The sequence below is a fragment of the Pinus tabuliformis genome, chromosome J (assembly GCF_031772625.1).
Source record: "Pinus tabuliformis cultivar Carrire ecotype Pingquan chromosome J, CPIR1, whole genome shotgun sequence".
NCBI lineage: Eukaryota > Viridiplantae > Streptophyta > Pinopsida > Pinales > Pinaceae > Pinus > Pinus tabuliformis.
This window is the reverse complement of record NC_142295.1, coordinates 1267232671-1267248061: the sequence shown is the minus strand read 5'-3', so window position 1 is coordinate 1267248061 and position 15391 is coordinate 1267232671.

Genomic DNA, 15391 nt, shown 5'->3' with positions numbered 1-15391 from the left:
GTTTTCTTAATTGGAATCTAGTGATAGCCTCACTTCATATTAATCTTGCTAAAAAAATTGAAACCCTTAAGCTAATCAAGAAGATCATCAATCTGGGGATCTGATATCTATTCTTTATAGTGATTTTTTCTAACATTTTATCATCAATAGAGAGTCTCCATGTCCCATCCTTATTCTACACCAACATAATTAAGATCCTACAAGGTGAGGAGCTCGATTGAATTTGGACCTTTTGGATCATGAATCTAACATTTTATTTCCTCATTCTAAAATAAAAGAGTGTGTATATATTGGACCATTAAGTAAGGAAGCACATGGTATCAAGTCAATTGAGTGTTTGACCTGGTAGTGCAGAGGCACCCATACAGGTGAAGCAAGGACATCTCTGTATGATTCTACAATCTTGTCCACTTGCTTCTTTTCTATGGAGAGCACCTTTGTTGAGGTTGCAATGGTCACAGTGACCTTCCTTTCACCTATTGACCGAACCACGAAGAGGAAAAGCCTTGTAATCTAAGAGATTCTATTCAACATTGTTTTGTTGAGATCAATGAAATCGTAGTAATTAGAACTACCATTGGCATCCTGTAGAGCTAACTTCCTAGAGTAACAATGACACTACATGGACGAGACTCATAAATTACATGAAATTTTGAAATAAAAGGTTGTCCTTAAAGAACATGAAAAACTTCGAGTGGGGTAACAACACATATCACCTCGTCTTTGAAAGGCTTTATGCCATAAGACAGGTGACATTGATGGCTGACACAAATATCTAATCCATGGATCAACCAACCAATGGTGTATGGTTGGGGATGTCACATTGATGGTACCTTAATCACTTGATGACCTTAGATGAGATCATATTCTTCTTGCTCCCACTATCAACAATGAAATGTAGTGAGGTCCCCTTCACCCACATTTGTGAATGGAAGTGGTGTTCCACCTTCTCAGGCTCCTTTTAATCTTTTGGTTGGATATTTATGGTTTTGATGGTAGCATTGGGTTTTACATCAATGATTTGCTTTCCTCTATCATGTTCTTGTAGGTTTTAACCTTGTACATAAATTACCTATATACGAATTCTAAAAACAGAAAATAAATAATGGCGAGAGCATAAAACATAAAACATATATACACAGAGATTTTCCCTTGGATCCCAAAACCGGGACTATCAGATTGATTTTTCATTATTTTCCTTTCAATTTTACAATAAATATATATACATGTCGAAGCATCCATAAACCCCAATTCATTAACCCTAGATTAGAACATAACCGTAGTTCCCTTGACTGGATCTACAAAATACCATGGACAAAAAACCATCATGTCCACAACCATGTGCGAAATCCATACACAAAACCATGGGTAGGTCCCCCACCTAATATAGGGTCCAAAAAAAATTTCCCAGGGCACTGCCCTGGACCCCGTGTAGCAAAGCTACCGCCCCCCTTATGACTCCCTCGTGCGTGGCGTAGTCGTGGAAAGAATATAACACAACCTAATATTCTCCCACTTGTTGTTTTCTTTCCACATGAGAGCTTAATCATTGATCCAATGCCCATTGTTTCTCTACTCCAAGAGAACTTCTTAATGCTCACAAACTTTTTCAATGCATCTGCAGTATTCTTCAAAGTGTCCACCTTTACCAGCAACACCTTTTTGTCCTCAACCATATCCCTCACAAATTGATACTGAACATCAATGTGCTTTGTCTTTGAATGATAAGAAGGGTTCTTTGCCAAGAAAATTTCACTTTGGCTGTCATAGTCTATCCTTATAGCTTGTTGTCCTAACCCCATACTTGAACACAATCTCTGTAACCAAACGGATTCCTTGCTTGCATGAGTGGCTTCCATGTATTCTTCCTCTGTAGTTGAGAGTGCCACTACAGATTGTCTTTTACTCATCCAATTGATTGCACCTCCGAATAGGTTAAACACATACCCACTTGTAGATCTTCTCTGATCCAAATCTCCAGATCTCCAGCTCATTCTGCATTAAAAAAAGCCTCGAATGTCCAAAACTATATCCAATCATGGTCTTCCTTGTTAGCACAAACCATAATCACTAGTACCACACAAATACCTAAAAACCCACTTCACTGCTATCCAATGCTCCTTCCCTGGTTTTGACATAAACATGTTCAATACTCCCACTGCATGTGCAATGTCCAGTCTAGTACAAACCATTATACATCAGGCTACCAACTACACTTGCATATGGAACACAGGGTGTGTCCTCTTCCTCTTCTTGTGCGTTGGGACATTGTTCTGCAGATAACGTTACACCTATAGGAATAGGAAGCTTCATCGGTTTACTATAATTCATATTAAACTTTTGCAATGTTGTCTCGATATACTTCCTCTAGTTTAACCAGAGCTTCCTCTTTACCTGATCTCGTTTAATTTCCATGCCCAAAATATAGTTTGCAGCACCAAGATCTTTCATGTCGAATTTGGAGGACAATTGGGTCTTCAAATCCGAGATAAATTCTTTGTCATTTCCAACCAGCAACATATCATCCACATACAAGACCAAATAAATAACACAGTCACCAATTAATTTAAAATACACACAGTGATTTGCTTTGCTTCTAGTGAAGCCCAAGTCCCCGTATAATTGTATCAAATTTATGATACCACATCCTTGGTCACTGTTTTAACCCATACAAAGATTTTTTTAAATTTCATACCAACTCTTTCTTACCCTTCACAGCAAAGCCTTCAGATTGATTCATGTAGATCTCTTCTTCCAGATCCCCGTGCAGAAACGTTGTCTTCACATCCATCTGTTCTACCTCAAAATCAAAAGTAGCAGCAAATATAAAAGTAATCTAATAGAAGCTACCTTGGCAACATGAGAAAAAATATCACCATAATCAATTCCTGACACCTGGGAATAACCTTTTGCTACCAAACCGAGCTCTGTATTTCTCCGCCTTTCCCTATGCATTCATCTTCTTCTTAAACACCAATTTGTTTCCAATGAGTTTCCTTCCAGTTGATAACTCCACCAAATCCAAAGTCTCATTTTTGTGAAAAGATGTCATTTCATCAACCATGACCTCTTTCCAGAGTTTTCCATCCTCTGAATCTACTGCTTCCTTCACAGTTTTAAGATCATCATCAATAATAGATAAAGCAAAATTTGAACAGAAAGCAGATGGACTATACCTTTCTATCTTCCTTCTTTCTTGAATGGATCTTCTCACAGCTGGAGTTTGTGGTTCTTCATCTTCTGATTCCTCTTCTTCTGTAGAGTTTGATTCTTCCTCCTTTAGCTCAAACTCTATCTTCTTAGGTTCCTTTGGTAGGAATTCATGTTTAATAACATCTTTCACCTCTCTAAACACCACATCTTAGTTGTACACAACCTTCCTTGTTTCTGGGTTCCAAAGCTTATAACCTTTTAAACCATCCTTATATCCAATAAAGATGCCCTTTTTAGATTTACTATCCAACTTTGTTCTTTTCTCCTTTGGAACATGTAAATATGCATCACATCCAAATACCCTTAGATGTGAAAGAGAAGTTTTCTTACCAATCCATACATCTTGTGGAGTCTTATCCTCCAACATTGATGAAGGTGATCTGTCGACAAGGTAACATGCGGTCTCCACCGCCTCTGCCCAGAATTCTTGTCCTAACCCGGTACCACTGAGCATGCTTCTTGCCCTTTCCATCAATGTCTTGTTCATTCTTTTTGCAACTCCATTTTTCTTAGGTGTGTATGGAGTAGTCTTCTGTTGTGCTATACCACCCTTCTTACAAAACTCTTAAATTCCTTCTTGCAAAACTCTCCACCGTTATCTGTCCTCAACACCTTTATCTTCTTCTCTATTTGGTTTTCCACTAGAGCCTTAAATTATTTAAATGTGTCAAAGACTTCAGATTTCTTCTTGAGGAAATATATCCACGTATTCCTTGAGAAGTCATCTATAAAGGATACATAGTACACAGACTTACCCATTGATGGAACCGACACAGGTCCAAACACATCACTGTGCATAAGCTCTAATATCTCGTTCGCCCTCTTACCACCAGAGGGGAAACTCACCTGATTTTGCTTCCCATATACACAATTTTCACAGAAATAAAAATCCAAAGAAAAATTAGACATACCTTCTACCATACCATTACGGTGAAGTATTCAAAGGCCCTTCTCTCCAATATGTCCAAGCCTTTGATGCCATAGCATATTATTTTCTCCAGATACCACTAGATTTTCTGCTCCACTTTCAGGAACCACAGAACTATTGCACCCATCAATAACAGTGCTACCTTGAAGCTTGTACAGAGTTCTAATCTGAACTCCCCTCATCAATACCAGTGCTCCCTAAACCATCTTGCAGGTATCTTTCTCGAACACTGTTTTTACACCTGCATCATCCAACTTGCTTACATAAATCAGATTTCTAGCCAATGCAAGAATATGAAGAGCACCTGGAAGTATTCTAATCCTTCCACCTTGAAACTTCAACTTTACTTTTCTGATACCAATGATTCTAGCCTTCTCGTCATCCCCTAAGAAGACATCACCACCATCATATTTCTCATACTCGTAGAACCATTCTCTATGGGGTGTGAAGTGAAAGGATGCACCTGAGTCAATCAACCATGCCTCATGATCTACATGTGTACTTGAAGAAGAAGCCAAGTACACTTTCTCTCCTTCAATTGAGGTGGTTTTTGCCTCTACATAAGGAGAATCATCAGATCCCTTTCCATTCTCAAGAGCTTTAGATTTATAGTCCCTTTCGAAGTTCCCTTCCTTTCCGCATTTTCAACACACATTTACAGGTTTTCCTGGAGATTTAGATCTCCCTCTAGATTTAGATCTCCCACTTGAGGAATTATTTTTGTTTCTGTTCTAGGAGCGTCCTTGTAAAGACAAGGCATCGCCATTTTGGCCCTCCATATTTTTGTGTCTCATCTCCTCTGACAGAAAGGATGAGACTATTTCATAAAACTGCAAGGCAGTTGCATTGCTACCTATTGCAACAACGAAACTATCCCATGAATCTGGTAGAGAACACAACAAATTGATGCACTTATCTTCATCCTAAATTTTAATATCAAAAAATAATAATTGGCTCACCACAATATTAAATGCGTTCAGATGATCTGTCATTGAGTCTCCATCTTTCACCCTCAGGTTATACAACTTTTTCTGTAGGAACAATTTATTCACCAGAGATTTAGATCGATAGAAAGTCCCTAACTTGTCCCACAAAGCCTTTGCTGAAGCTTCCCCTGATACATTCAGCAATACTAAATCTGAGACACATAATTGTATTGTGCTCTTTGCCTTCCGATCCAACTTCACCTAGTCTTCAGCTGACATGGTTGTTGGTTTAGTACCTGGATCTACCGCGATCCACTGATCTTTATGCACCAACAGATCCTCCATCTTGAGTTTCCACAACTCAAAAATTTGACCATTAAATTTCTCTATCTTTATCTTTCCACTGCTCGCCATCTTCTTTCTACACAAGAATCGATCACACAGATCTCCCACTGAGCAGGGTCTACCACAGGGTCAAGCAAAAACCCCTAAGCAAGAAAGGCATCCCCTTGAAGCCAAAACAACTCTGATACCAAATGTAGGTTTTAACCTCGTACAAAAATTACCTGCATATGAATTCTAAAATCAGAAAATAAACAATGGTAAGAGCATAAAACATAAAAAAAAATATACACAGAGATTTCCGCTAGATCCCAAAATCGAGGCTACTAGATTGTTTTTTCATTATGTTCCTTTTACAATACATATATATACATGCCAAAGCATCCATAAACCCCAATCCATTAACCCTAGATTAGAAAATAACTGTATTTCCCTTGACCGGATCTACAAAATACCATCGACAGAAAACCATCATGCCCAAAATCATGTGTAAAATCCATGCACAAAACCATAGGTAGGTCCTCCCACCTAATATAGGGTCAAAAAAAAAATTCGCGGGGCTTTGCCCTGAACCCCGTGCAGGGAAACTGCCCCCCTGTGACCCCCCTGCACGTGGGGTAGTCATAGAAAGAATATAACACAACCCAAAATTTATGGATCAGAACCATAGTCCATTTCTTTTTCTTCAAGCTCAACCATTAATAGTTATTTTGAGTGGCATTCATTAATGTTGTGCTAGTGGTTTTTTTGGAACTCACACCACTTTCCAATGTAAATATTTGATTCCCCATTACCCTTATTTTCTTTCAACTTTGGTTGCCTATCTTGAGGTTGGTTCTCATTGCTTTGTCCCTTGTTTTTTGAGTTAGGGTTTCCTTTTCCAAGATTTTTTTGTAACGAATTTGTAGACTTGAACTCTCGCTTAACCTATTGCTTCAATTTCTACTTAATTTTTACAACATATTGATACGTGGATCCTAGTGAGGAGATGTCCAGTAAATCGATATCCATTTATATTTACCTATGTAGGCACTATGGTACTTAAAAACCAGGTGTTGCTTGGAGTCTTTGATACCGAGCTTTGAGCGCAAGGTATGGAAAATATTGGTGTACTTGGAACATCTTATTGATGGGCCTCATTAATAAGTATATAATAAGGCCCATCTAGCCATCCTTCAGCACATAATTACATATTTCCTCGCATTTGATAACATCCTTTGACTATAATGTGTTTATTAGGAAGACTAAAGGATGTTTATCATATCTTGTGGCCTAACATGATTAATGTGTAGGAAAAGAGTGCATTTACCATGCAGAGATACGTTGTAGGCAACTAGAGAATATGTAGGATGATTTTCCCCTACATTTACTCACCTACAACTCAACTTTTTCCTTGTATTTACTCACCCACAGTTCGAGGATCTATTAACAGCTGATGAACTCAAGGACTGTGAGAATCTCAGGGAGTTAGATCCAACTTTGTAGGTATTTTGGAGGGAAGAAACTTTATTTCCAAGGAGGTTTCCCCTCAGTCATTTTTGTATAAATAAGGAAGCCTAAGGGCTCAATAACATTTGAACTTTTGGAGTAGATAGAGACTACAGAGATCTAGGAGCTCGAACTTGTCATTTTCATTCCTTTATCATGTACTTGAGAACTATTTTATGTTAATGAGAAATATTTTGTTATCTTCAATATGATTTTTCTTTAGAGGCCTGAGTTACCTTGGGTTTGGACCCAACCCAGAGGCTCTAGTCTCTCTCGTGTATTTTATTCATGCATTTTTTGTCCTAGCAATATTTTCCTTCCTTCTTGACAGGATTGTTTATGAAAAATTGCTTGTGGAAGTCTGTCAATCACCTCTCTTGTTGGAAGTGTGGTTAGAGACATTGTGTTGGAAAGCCAAAAATATATAGTTACTTTCTTTTACAGTTGTTATATCTCGGACTAGTCATCTTTTTGCATCTTTGTTTTCTATAAATTAGTGATTGGTTTAGAAGTTTTATTTAAGCATAGGAATCATATTCTCTTGTGGATGTAGGTATTGTGCAGATTACAAGATAAGTTGTGTTCTAATGTAGTCGTCAGGTATCAAATAAAATTCAACTCATCCTTTCTCTATTATTTGAACTTTCTGCAATTGCAATGTTTACATGCTTTCGATGTTTGGAAAAATTGAGTAACTTTTTATGGTGTGTAGGTACTATTGTTGATTTGCATGGTTAGCATTGTCATTTACACTCCTCATCCTACCACTAGCACCCTTATTTTTAACTCAACAACTCCAAATTAGTGTTCACTAAGAGTACATTTATTGTTTGTTGAAGGTCGTTATGTGCATTGTTCCTTGTGCAAGATGGGCCCCTAGAGGGTACTAATCCAGACAAGGGAAACATACAACCTTATCCTACCTTCCACTACCGTTTCCCACCTTCATATCACCTTTTTAGCCCTTACAATTCTCACAGATTCAATCATTTAGAAAAACACAACAATCCTGTAGCATTATTGTAGCAATCCTATAGACATCTTGTAGCATCATGTAGCACTGTGTAGAAGCCCTCCAAACTTGACTAGAAATGTCCTTCAAGATTGATTTTTTCCTCCTAGCCTTGAATAATGTATATTAGTCTCTAAAACCATGATTTGGGAAGACCAAAGACCACTTAGTACTTGCCTTTCTACCCCTGCAGTACATTTAAGCAATTAGGGTTAGTATATACATGCATGAATTAAATAACATAGTGATGATTTTCATGATTAGTTTATGAAGCACCTGATGAACTCTATCGATATAATATTTCTTGAAAGAAGTGAGTAAAGGTTGATTTCATTCTCTTTACTTTATGCAAGGTAGATTAGAATTTCTTTCTCTATTTTATGCTTCTTAAGCTAGAGTTTCTATTTCAAGCATCGATATTTTTGTGGATAGACTAGGTGTCGTTTTGATGCAACATTTATATTTTGCAAATAGTTTAGATGTTTATCTTCTGCAAGTAGTGTAGCCTTTGCTTTTCTACAATTAGGTTAGTATTTACATTTATGCAAGTAGGTTAGTATTTACATTTCCGCAAGTAGGTTAGTATTTACATTTCTTCAAGTAGGTTAGTATTTACATTTCTGCAAGTAGGTTAGTATTTACATTTCTGCAAATATATTAGCATTTACATTTATGAAAAATAGAGTAGCATTTCCATTTTTCAAAATAGATTATCATTTCCATTTCTGCAATTAGATTAGAACTTTCCTTTTATGCAATCTTTTTTTCTTATAAACCTAGATTTAATTGATAGAGTTGTCTTTGTATACCTTAGTCTGGTTAATTGCTTCGAAGTATCTTGAGTAGAGCTTAGCCTATTGTGCATATAGCACTACCACCTCTTAAGTTTGTACAAATCCCGAGTTGATAATTAAAGTTGGTAGGATTGGGAGTTGTAACACTCTTGTTGCAATACTGGGGCTCATCACTTTTTGGTGTCGTTGCTGGGGATGTGTCTAAGTAGGTGTTGTTTCTACTTAGAGTTGCTTTCTTTTACATTTTACTTTGCATCAATTTTTCTTGTCTTGAAAAATTCAAAAAAAAAAAACACAAAAAGCACACAAACTTATTTCATGACTCGTAGGATTAGGGATAATCTAGGGAAATTTCTACTAAAATCCCCCACCCCTTCTAGCAATCAATCGTCACTCTCCTTCGGTGACGGTGAACCTCCTACTCTGACTACAGAGGAGTTATAAAATCCTTTACATGAGTAGCCAGAAAACTTTGAAGAACCCATAGGGGAGGAAGAACTCACTCCACCTACCCAAAACATGGCTGATAACAGGAAGACTGAGCTCTTTCCTATCAGAGAATCTAATGGGAAAGCTAGAATGAAATCCATAAGCCCCACTACTCTCCCACACTTCCATGGCCTAGCTTTTGAGGGCCTTGATACATTCATGTTCAAGTTTGCTATGGTTTTTAGAACCTATGATTACACTTCTGAGGAGTAGAAGTTAAAGTTGTTCCCTTCTGCCCTCAAGGATACGACCTTGCGCTGGTTCATGAGCTTGGAAGGAGGCAACATCACCACTTGGGCTCAAATGTAGCAAGCCTTTAATCATAAATACAGGGACTATTATAGATCAAGGGAAACAAAAGAGGAGATATTTAGGATGACCCTAGGGCTAGATGAATCCTTAGAGGATTATGAAGAAAGATTTCAACTCAACTACAGAAGAGTTAACTGCACCCTTGACCTAGAATCCTTGAAGCTTGTACTTCTTCTAAGGATAAGTGAGGGTTTTATGGACACCCTTAATATGATGTCTGGTGGAGACATCTACCAGCTAACTTATGAAGACATCAAGATAGTATTCAAGAATCATTCTAGGGCTACAAGGAAGAGAAGTAGGTCTAGCCAAGGCCTGGTCAACCCTTCTCCCTATACCTCAACCATTAAATATGAAATAGGGAGCATGCTAGAAGACTTTAAGAGCGAGATGTTGCACACCTTTGCCCTATAAATGGATACTATGTAGATAAAGTGTAGAAATTCGTTATAGATTCAAATTTCATATTATAATATGCTAAAATTGTTGACTTGAATCTACTCTACTCATCAACAGAAACAATAATTGGTCAATGAAATCATGAAGCATAAAAGTGAAATAATTCAATCACACATAACACAATAATTTTATGGGGAAATCCACAACTAAAAACCCCTGCTATCTGTATATTGCATTAATCGGAAAATATGAGAAGATTACAATGATTTTCTCAAGCCCAAGCAATCTCTACACTATCTCACTGCTTCACAAACAAGATCCAACCAATACTTAACCAAAGATGTTGTGTTCAATTCTCCTATTTCCTTGAAAAATTTCCTAGGGAATTATCCCATATTTAATTGGGAAATTCATCAATAATGAATTTCACAATCCTCATAGGCTTTCCTCTTATTGCATGCACCACCTGTACAATTCAGATGATTATAAAACTGATAGTACATTGTCCCTGAACTCTAATCTCAACTAGGTCTTTCTATGATATGACATACATGAGTTAATTATGACTGAACCTTCATTTTACTGGTTGATCAATGCTAGTTACACTCCACTACTACAAGTTACACCCCACTACTGGATCTCCCACTAAGTCCTCCATCAGTTGGAACTAGTTTAACAGAATTTAACTCAGTTAGACTGAATTAAATAATTACAAATCAAAATAAACTCAAATAGGGCTCCTAAAAAGTAGGAGACACTCTTCGTTACTCTAGTTAGACTCCTAACTCAAATTAACTGAGCCAACTAAGTCAAATTATCTTAGTTAACTATTACATGATGCTATGAGAATTGGAATTACAATTTAATTCCTAGTTTAATTCAAGGAAAAAATTAAATTAGGATTTTCTTGTTTCATTTTCAACACTCCCTCTCAACAAGAAAGGGTTTATTTTCTACCCCAATCCTACCTCTGTGAAACTCAAATTTTCATCTTGATAATGCCTTTGTCAAAATATTTGCATCTTGTTCCTCTGAAGGAATGTACTCCAATAACATGATTCTCCTCTACACACAATCTTGTAGATGGTGATACCGTATGTCGATATGTTTGGACCGATTATGAAAAATTGGATTCTTAGAGAGTTCTGTACAACTCTGATTGTCATATTAAATCATTGTAGGATCCATTTGTTGACCAAATAACCCAACAAGGATCTTTCTCATCCATATAGCCTCACAAGTTGCTTGACTAGCAGCCATGTACTCTGCTTCTGTTGAACTTAGTGCAATTGGTCTCTGATTCCAGTTGTACCAAGAAACTATTGTTGACCCAATACTATAGATTCCCCCTAATGTGTTATTCCTGTGAGATGGACTTCTTGTCCAATCTGTATTTATCAATCCTTGAAGCTTCATTCCCTCTATTCGTCTGTACCAAAGACCAAATTGAGTGGTGCCTCTGAGGTATCTCAACACATGTTTAGTTGCCTTCCAATAAAGTTTGGTTGGCTTAACAATGGCTTGAATAAGTTGGTTAAATTCAAAACACATGTTTGTTCGCGTGTTCGCCAAATACATGAGTGAAACCACAATGCATTTATAAATAGTAGCCTCCACTACTTCACTTGAAGTAGCATCTTCCTTCCTCCAGTTACCCGTTAAAGGAGTATCCATGGGTTTGTTTCTCTCCATGTGGAACTTCTTTAGTATCTCGTTGGCATACTTACCTTGAGAGACAAACAATTCCTCATCTCCTTGCCATACTTAAGAAAGTAATGCTTGAGTGCCAGGTCCTTCATCTCTAATTCTCTTGCAGGATCCTCTTTGCAAGATTTTATGAGTTTCTCATCACCTGTTAGAATCAAATCATCGACATATAATACTATAATAAAACATTTACCTTCAACCACAATATGGTAAAGGCTCGCATCTGCTTCACTTTTGGTTAAGCCCAACCCGGTGAAAAAATTGTCAATTCTAGTGTACCAAGCACGGGGTGCTTATTTTAGTCCATACAACGCTTACTTGAGTTTGCACACATGTGACTCTCTGTTGAAGGTCTCAAATCCTTTCAAATTCTCAATATATACCTCTTCCTCAATCATATTGTTGAGGAACGTTGTATTCACATCCATCTGATGTATATTCCATCCCATCTGCCCTAACAATGCTAGAATATATCTGATTGATGAGTACCTTGCTACTGGAGCAAAGGTATCCTTGTACCGAATTCCATCCACTTGAGAGAACCCTCTGGCCACAAATATGGCCTTGTGTTTCTCCACACCCATTTTTTCCTTGCTTTACCTTGTAAAGCCATCTGGAACTCGCCACTGACATGTCTGCTTGGGACCACTTCCCAAACACTATTTCGGATGATGGAGTTATACTCAACCATGGCATCAACCCATACTGGTTGTTTCACTACTTCCTAGAATGAAAATCGTTCAATCTCTACACTCTCGCTCATTATAGCCATGTAGCCAGTGTATTGATCTGGTGGGAGTTGTTTTGTGGGTGCTCCCATATTCTCTCTAGCATCATGCATCAATCTGCCAGCCTCTTTGGTGTGCTTCCTTCCATCTCTGGAAGTCTCTGCATGAGTAGGTGCTTCCATTCTCTTCTCCTCTGCATGTGGCTGCTCCACATCATCCTGAGGTTTCTCATTTGGAGCTAAAAGCTCCTCATCTACATGTAACTGAATCTCCCTATCAACGGAACTTCTCATGGCCTTCTCTTCATTGAAATTCACATATCTATGAACCATTGTCACCATTTTGGAGTGAAGGTACACCCGATAGTACTGAGGTGTATCAATGTACCCCACAAATATGCCCATGTCAGTTGTTAGCTCTAGCTTTTTCCATGCATCCTTGGTAACATGACAATAGATTGATGAACCAAAGATCCTGAAGTGTGCCACATCTGGCTTCTTACCTGAAAAATCTTCTTCTAGTGTACTCATCCCGATAATTCGATGAGGGCTTCTATTATGCAAATAAACAAATGTGTTGTATAATTCATCCCACAAGTGCAATGATAAGCCTTGATCATGTAACATCATCTGTTCTGCTCCCACAATACTTATGTTCTTCCTTTTAGCCACCCCATTCTTTTGTGGGTTATGAAGTTCTATTCACTCCCGTCAAATGCCTTTTGATACACAAAAGTTCTTGAATTCATTCTACACATATTCTCCACCATTATCACTTATGAGAGATTTAACTTTCTCACCAGTATCTTTCTCGAGAGGTGATTTAAATTCACAAAATTTAGTGAACGTCTGATCTTTCTTCTGCATGAAGAAAATCCAACACTTACGAGAAAAATCATCAACAAAATTTACATAATACCTATGCTTGGTCGTGGATGTTGTCGAGAACAATCCACACACATTTGAGTGAACTCAATCAAGGATCACTTGCACTTGATTGTCTTTATCATGAAAGGAAGCTTTGTTGTACTTCCCTAATGTACACCCTTTTCATATGTCTCTCTTCTCTAGTGTACCCTCGGGAAGTCTTGTAGAAATTTGTTACATGATCTTCAAAGATTTGTGGTGCAAGTGACTCAATATTTTATGCCACAACTCACCGAGGTCTCGACTATTCACCTTCTTTGCTTTAGTGCCTAAAGTAGCACAATATTCTACATCTAATTTGTAGAGGCTCTTCACTTGAACTCCAATCCGATTCACCTATCCTGAGGCTATGTGACAAAGGAAAGAATTTCCCTTTCTAAATATCACATCATAGCCATGGTCCTCCAACATGGAAACTGAAACCAAATTCTTCTCCAAACCCATAACATACATAACATATTTTAATGTGAGAGGAGAACCATACTCCATCTGAAAGGTAATAGTATTGATGTCGATCATGCTATACCTTCCATCATCTCCTATCTCGATGTGCATCTAGATGTCCTTCTCCTCCAAGTCAATGAATAACTCTTTGTTGTCAATCATATGGAATGAGGCTGTACTATCCAGGTGCCACACACTACCCATCATCCATGTCACCATGCAAGCGATGAGGGTGAAATCCAGTTCGAATTGTGAAGTAAGAGCTTCACATTCTGCTCCTCCTGAGGGCTTCTTACCGACCTTATTGTGCAGACACTTTATGGCATAGTGTCCCAGCTCGTGATAATGAAAACATTCAATATTTGACATGTCCTTCTTCCTGTTGCCCCACTAGAATCCGATTTGGAATGGGATGAATTCCCCTTCCCTTTATTCACCTTTCCAACTAAGGCACAATTCTCATCCTCATCATGCTTGGATGAGGATCCATATCTGGTGTTCCACTGAATATCTTCTTGCACCAATTTAGAACACAACAACTCCCACTCTGGTAGCTTCTCCCTCCCATTAACTGAGTCCTAGTAGTTGTGCCACCTCTTGGGAAGTCCTAGAAATGTTAGGCTCACCATATCATCTTCATCAACTATAACACCGACGCTTCCAAGATCATCCTGACATTGGGTGAGCTTGGTCAAGTACTTCAGTATTGTGTCACCCTTCTCCGTCCTAATATTTCTAACCTTGTCCTTCAGTGCCAGCTTTATGTGGTCATTGTTGTTTTGAAACAAGTCTGTCAAGGCCTTCCACATTGTAAATGGAGTTTCCTTACCGTGGAGGTTCGAGACAATATGATCTCGAACTCCTTCTAGGATAATCCTTCTTGCCTTTGCCACACATTTTATCCACTCTACCATATCTTGAGCATCATCTGGCTTAGGAACATATTTATCTATGAATTCCTTAAGTCTATTATCTTCCAACACTGCCTACATCATGTACTTCCAAGAAATATAGTTCGAACTACCCTCAAGAGAATATTCGAGACTCAATCCGTAGAACGACATCCTACTGGCTCTAAAGTATGATACTACAAATTGGGTTTCTCCTGCAAAAGACAAACTCGTATTCTCCTCTTCTGTAGTGATTTCATCTCTGATACCATGTACAAATGCCTTGTAGATTCAAACTACAAATTGTAATATGCTAAAATAATTGAGTTGAATCTACTCTACTCATTAGCGGAAACAATAATTGATTGATGAAATCACGAAGCATAAAAGATAAAGAATTCAATGACACATAACACAATAATTTTTTGGGGAAAGCCACAACTAAAAACCCCTACTATCTGTATATTGCATTAATCGGAAAATATGAGAAGATTACAATGATTTCTCAAGCCCGAGAAACCTTTGCACTCTCTCAATCTATATCATTGCTTGACAAACAAGCTCCAACCAATACTTAGCTAAATATGGTCCCTTCCAAGCTCCTATTTCCTTGTGAAATTTCCTAGGGAATTATCTCATATTTAATTGGGAAATTCCTCAATAATGAATTGACCAATCCTCATAAGCCTTCCTCGAATCTTAGATGCATGAGTTAATTATGAGTGAATCTTTAGTTCACTGGTTGATCAGTGTTGATTGTACCCCACTACAGTAGGTTACACCCCACTAATGG